Here is a 6,239-nt window from a genome sequence, read left to right as displayed (position 1 = left end):
AAAGTTGCCCATATGTATTTCTAGTTTAAAAAAAAGGTTTGTTTTTACATTTAATTCCTTGCCATTCCAGAATTTATTTTGATATAAATGATTTACTTCTATTTTTCTAATAAATTACTGCAGGTTTAACAACCATGTAGTTACATATTTCAGGCAAAAAGCACTAGAACTTTTCTTTCTGAAACTAGTAGCTGAGGTTGCACTTTATCCAAAGCCAAAAAGAACCCGCAGATGCCCTTTGCTTTCTTAGAAGTGTTGATTCGAATTTTGGAAAGTGAATGATCAAAAAGTGTTTTAGGAAGCTTCAGTGTTTCCAGAGCACTAGCATTAAGGAGAGCGGAAAGGCCTCTATGTGTCTCTGGGTAAGCAGAGATGACTTAGACTTTGGTCTGGGGATTTTCTGTGAGCACATAAAAACCCTTAAGCGAGTAGCATTCAAACGCTACTTCCTCTGTATCCTTTCCATAGGTCTGTGGTCACAATTCTGCTGAGAATTTAGTGACTGGAGTAAGCCCCTTTATCGGACAATTTTTAACACAGAAGTATTTCCCCTTCCTGGAATGAAGTGATGATACATTTGCGTAAAAGAGGAAGCACCTGGCAGGATAACCGAATGTTTGTCACTCACTCTGGCAGGTTTTAGGTGTTTCAACAAGAAGATACAATTAATAACATTTCTCACACAAAAATCTCCCCAGCCCACCAACTTGGAGGTACCTGGTTGATACCAGAAAATGTGTGTTCTTGGCATACAGTATAGCCAATGGCAGCATTTAAATAGTTTGTGAGGAGCCAGAATTGACCTGTCAGTTGTTCTCCTATTGCAGAGGCCTTTTGTGGCTTTTTGCTCCCCACCACAATCATTTACTGTACATTGTAAGACAGTCCCTAATTCTCCTTTAGGGGCTCTTGTCCCTCATCCACTCACACGTGTCTTGGTCTTTCTCCATCACCTGCCGTAGTGATTCGCAGGGGCCCAGTAAAGGTCAACCCAGTTTTCTTGTTTGAGCCCTTGAACTGCCTGATTATCTGCCATAGGAAGAGCCCAGGGGTGAACCAGCCACTGGAAGGCCCAGTCAGAGCTCAGCCTTGCATCCTACAGCCAACTTCATTCCTGGACATGTCAGTTGTATGAATTAATACATTCCCTATTCTTTCTTAGCGCAGCTTGAGTTGGGCTTCCTCCGGGTTACATTTTTTTAAGTCTTTTTTTTTTTTTTTTTTTTTAGATGTAGTCTCTGCCACCCAGGCTGCAGTGCAGTGGCATGAGCTCTGCTCACTGCAACCTTCGCCTCCTGGGTTCCAGTGGTTCTCCTGACTCAGCCTCCAGAGTATGTGGGATTACAGGCACACACCACCATGCTCAGATAATTTTTTTGTATTTTTTTTTTTTATTATAAATGGGGTTTTGCCATGTTGGCCAGGCTAGTCTTGAACTCCTGACTGCAGGTGATCTGCCCGCCTCGGCCTCCCAAAGCATTGGGATTACAAGTGTGAGCCACCATGCCAGAGCTGTAAAAGTCTTAATTGATAGAGTTACTGTGTTTTACTCCACACACACACTAGCAATTTTACTTCCTCCTTACAATAAAAGGTATTGCTTTATCTCATTGTTTTACCCTTGGATTACTGATAATAGACATTTTGTTTTGTTTTGTTTTGACACGGGGTCTTGCTTTGTTGCCAAAGCTGGAGTGCAGTGCAGCAACACAGCTCACTGCAGCCTTGAACTTCCAGTCTCAAGCAATTCTATGGCCTCAGCCTCCTGAGGACTGGGACTAGAGGCGTGCACCACCATGTCTGGCTACTTTTTTTACTTTTTGTAGAGACGAGATCTCAGTATGCTGCCCAGGCTCGTCTCAAACTCCTGGGCTCAAGCGATCCTCCTGCCTTGGCCTCCTAAAGTACTGGAATTACGGGCATCAGCCCCTGCACCTGGCCAAAAATGGACCTTTTAGTAACTTTCTCTGCACAGGACCATTGGAGGTGAACAGGAGATGACAGAAGTGCCCTTGTACGGATGCCCCCACCACCAAGCACTCTCCAGACCCAGGCTCAGCTTCATCTCCAGCTCTGTTCTGTCTATCCCTGGGATCTCCAGGTTTAATACTTTAGGGAAACTTGCCTTTGCCTGCATTCAGAGTCGGACTTGGAAAAATTCTGCAGGCCAGCCCTTGCACAGCCAAGAGAGTGAGTCTCCTACTTCCCTTTAAATCTTGTACCCTAGGTGCCTGGCTTGCCTTGCTCAAAGCCAGATCCTGGCCCTCTCAGAGGGGAACCAATTTCCTTTTTGTAGCCCCACACTGGGATTTTGCTCTGGGATTTCACCTCTCACTGGGGTTTCATAGCGGAGGATTTGATCTTCTGCTAAGAATCATACTCAGTCATGTCAGAACTTAGTGCTTTTGCTGAGAAAAAGTATCGTTAGAATTGAGGTTCCGAAAGCATCCACACTGGTGGTTCCTCACCTATGTTTTCTTATTGGTTTACTCTGAAGCAGAAGAACCAGGCTCATTTCTAATTCCAAGCCACTCAAAAACAGCTGATAATTTTTGTCTTTTTTCTGTAAGAATATGGGCATATTTTACCTCCTTTTAACTTATTTGATCTTCTGATGGTCTTTATCTCTGCTTGAGGAGCAGAACCTTTCTATATATAAATCCATGAAAACAGTAACTCACACATATGATGGGCTTTATGAATTTTAGCTATTAGTATTTTTTACATATTATTTCTATTGAGTAGTTAAGGCAGACTGTTGATTACTATTGATAGAAGTGCCTGAGGTTCTCATATATATTTTAAAATACTTTGAGATTTCTAATGTAGAGGGAACATCAAAAAAGAAAATGTCTTATTATTCAGGGTATCACCTCTATATAGCAGCAGTTGTTATGGCCTTGATTAGGTAATCAGTGCCCGCAAAACCGCTGAATCATAGCCCTCATTCCTCTTAATGGAAACTCACATGGTCATTGTGTTCACTTTCTATTTTTGAAGTATACCTTCATGGGTGGAATTTTTGGTGAGGAAGTAAGGGAAAACTAGGGCTATCTAATTCAGAAATCTTGTGTGCAATCACATCAATCTGGTGAAAGTATTTTATTTTTGCTCTAAGTCAACTGATTGGAGGTGAGAAAGGAATAATAGTCATTTTATCTAATTTCCAGCAAGAATAATAAAGAGATAAAAAGGAATCAAATAAGACAAATTAATCTGCCATTATTTGAATCAAGAAGGCAGAGCAAGCCAGATCCTGAGTCACCTTCCTCCCAACTATTTTTATTGACTTGAAATAACAAAAGATGGAAGCCTGAAATGACCCAGATCACTTTTCCTGGTTTCAGTGCCTAGTGGATAAAGCATATCCTGGAATTCCCCGAGGTGGGGACTGTTTATATAAGTCACTATTCTGAAAATGGATTTTTTTTTTTTTAAGTTGGGGAGAAAGAAAAAAACCTAAAGTCAGAGAAAAACTTTCTGTTGGCCAGATTAAACACTTTTTAAAAATTGATGGTTTGCTAACTTTGCACAAAACAAATTCTATATTTCTTTAGTATGTGCTTCTTGGAGGCATCAGTCATTCCAGCATGCTTGAGAGAAATTTTTAACAAGTAAAAGCAATAAAGCAGAGCCAGAAAAGGCTTGTATCTGGGCTGATTCAAAGCCAGAGTGTATTCAGGCATTTTTAAATTATGAACAATTCATTTTGGACTTAAATGAAGTACAGAAATGAGCAAATCAACACCCATCAAACAATTATACTCCTTCCAAGGATGTTCCTCACCACCAGAGGTGATCGCTGTGGTGGATTTGGTGTTTTCCACTCAGCAAGCCCACTCCTACGTCCCTCTGCATATGTGTCCTGGGGCTAGGCACAGACAGCATGAACTACAATCGTGAAATATTAGAATAGCCTGACTGGGAGTGGTGGCTCACGCCTGTAATCCCAGCACTTTGGGAGGCCAAGGCGGGTGGATCACTTGAGGTCAGGAGTTTGAGATCAGCTTGGCCAACATGGTGAAACCTTGTCTCTACTAAAAAATACAAAAATTAGCCCGGCATGGTCGCACACACCTATAATCCCAGCTACTTGGGAGGCTGAGGCAAGAGAATTGCTTGAACCTGGGAGGCAGGGGTTGCAGTGAGCCTGGGCAACAGAGCAAGACTCTCAAAAAAAAAGAAAAAAAGAAAAGAAGAAAAAGTTTACTCAATAAGTTCATTTTCAAAGTTGATTTTTACCAGATAATTTCTATGGTAGATTGATTAATTAATGTTCTTTTTTTATAGAGACAAGATCTTGCTTCATCATCCAGGCGGAAGTGCAGTGGCATGATTATAGCTCACTGCAGACTCAAACTCCTGAACCCAAGTGATCTTTTCACCTCAGCCTCCTTCCTAGCTGGGACTATAGGCATGCATCACTATGCCCAGCTAAGGCCACTCTAGATGAGCCAGTAGCTACTGAACTCCTAGACAGATAAGTGATCTCAGTCAACACCAGCCAAGCCCAACCGAGATCAGATGAACCCCATAGGCTCATGAACTGAATAAATGTGTGTTGGTGTATGCTAATAAAATTCTGCGGCTGCACTTTAGTGGCACAGAGAGTGGCCATGCCCTCTTCAACTGTTCTGGAGACTCCATCCATGTTCCTGCCTTTCTGCCAGCTGCAAGTAACTAGTAATAACTTGAGTTATCATAAATAACTCAAGTTTTTTGAGACAGAATCTTGCTATGTCATTGAGGCTGGAGTGCAGTGGTGCAATCATGCCTCATAGGATCTCGCTTTGTAGCCCAGTCTGGTCCCAAATTCCTGGTCTCAAGCGATCTTCCTGCCTTGGCCTCCCAAAGTGCTGGGATTACAGGTGTGAGCCATAATAGTGTCCAGCCCCAATTGAGCTTTTTTTATTTTTTATTTTTTTAAGGCAGGGTCTCACTGTGCCGCCCAGGCTCGAGTGCACTTGGTGTGATCTCCACTCACTGCAACCTCTGCCCCAAGGTTCAAGCAATTCTCATGCCTTGGCTTCCTGAGTAGCTGGGATTTCAGGTGTGAACCAGTATACCTGGCTATTTTTTTTTTTTTTTTTGTATTTTTAATACAGACACAGTTTAACTTCTATAAAGATCGACTGCACTGAAAAGTCAGAGGTTTGTTTAATCCAATATAGTAAAACCATATGCCTCCCCCTTTTTTTTTTAAAGCTTTAGGAACTGAAGACCTACTGATACCTAGGACTCTGCATTTAGAGCTACAGGCTACATAAAAACTCATCCAGAGCAGAAAACTTACAGTTTAGATGACTTCAAGTTTCTAAAGCTAATTAATAACTAGGCTAGGGCAGAAGCTCAGGTGTCTCCTAGAACAATGTTCAACTAACCACATTATTTACTGGCCTGAAATTTTCAGTAGAAGCTCAATGTTTGATGAAAGCTGGAAGGATAGAGGGCTAATTTTTTACAATGATGGTTCTCAACAAACTGGATTTACCAATATTCATTTACAAGGAGTAAACTGTGTATTTCAATCATCTTACTAAAGTACAAGATCTTAATTATAAATCAGCTTAAGTGGACAATTTCCATATTCCAGGACAGACATTAATTTATGCCAAGTGAATGGTAAACAATGAGGATTCTATTCTCTTTATTGCTTTGTGGAATCGTGGAAGATGTATTGATTTGTAATTGTTGTTGTTTTAGCTATTCAGCACCCAAAATCCCTTCCTCCAACAAAACGCCCCATTTTTTTGGGGGGATTTCCTATTCTGTATAGTTTTGCTTGGAGGTAGTGCCCACCTCCTACTACAAAGGGGTCTAGAACCTCAGATTTTCTGTTCCATGGCAGCCAGCAGGGTGAACGTATAAACTGGGCGTCTGACCAAGGTTTCGCCAACTGGTCATTCTCTGTTGAGACTTTGAAGTAGGATGCGAGGGATGGTTAGGGGTCCTTCGTTGTTATGAAAGCCAGGTTATGCTGATACTACACAGCACATTCTGTGACCTGTCTGGGCCACTGGGAGCTTGCTGAGTTTCTACTTTTCCAATTAGTGATTCTCCAATCTCCTAGTGATTTTGTGAGCCTGACATTCTTCCAATGAATTGCCTTTCACTTAAAAAGCCAATTTCTGTTGCATACAACTAAGGACTCTGTTTGAAACACCAGGTAAAAAAGGCCTCAATTTAAGACATATATGTGGATACATAATGAGTATTAATAAAACATTTGTATTCTTATA

Source organism: Sapajus apella, unplaced genomic scaffold, assembly GCF_009761245.1.
Source record: "Sapajus apella isolate SASKATOON/1434 unplaced genomic scaffold, GSC_monkey_1.0 scaffold65, whole genome shotgun sequence".
Classification (NCBI taxonomy): Eukaryota; Metazoa; Chordata; class Mammalia; order Primates; family Cebidae; genus Sapajus; species Sapajus apella.
The sequence above is the reverse complement of the archived record's forward strand: the minus strand, read 5'-3'. Positions refer to the sequence as shown.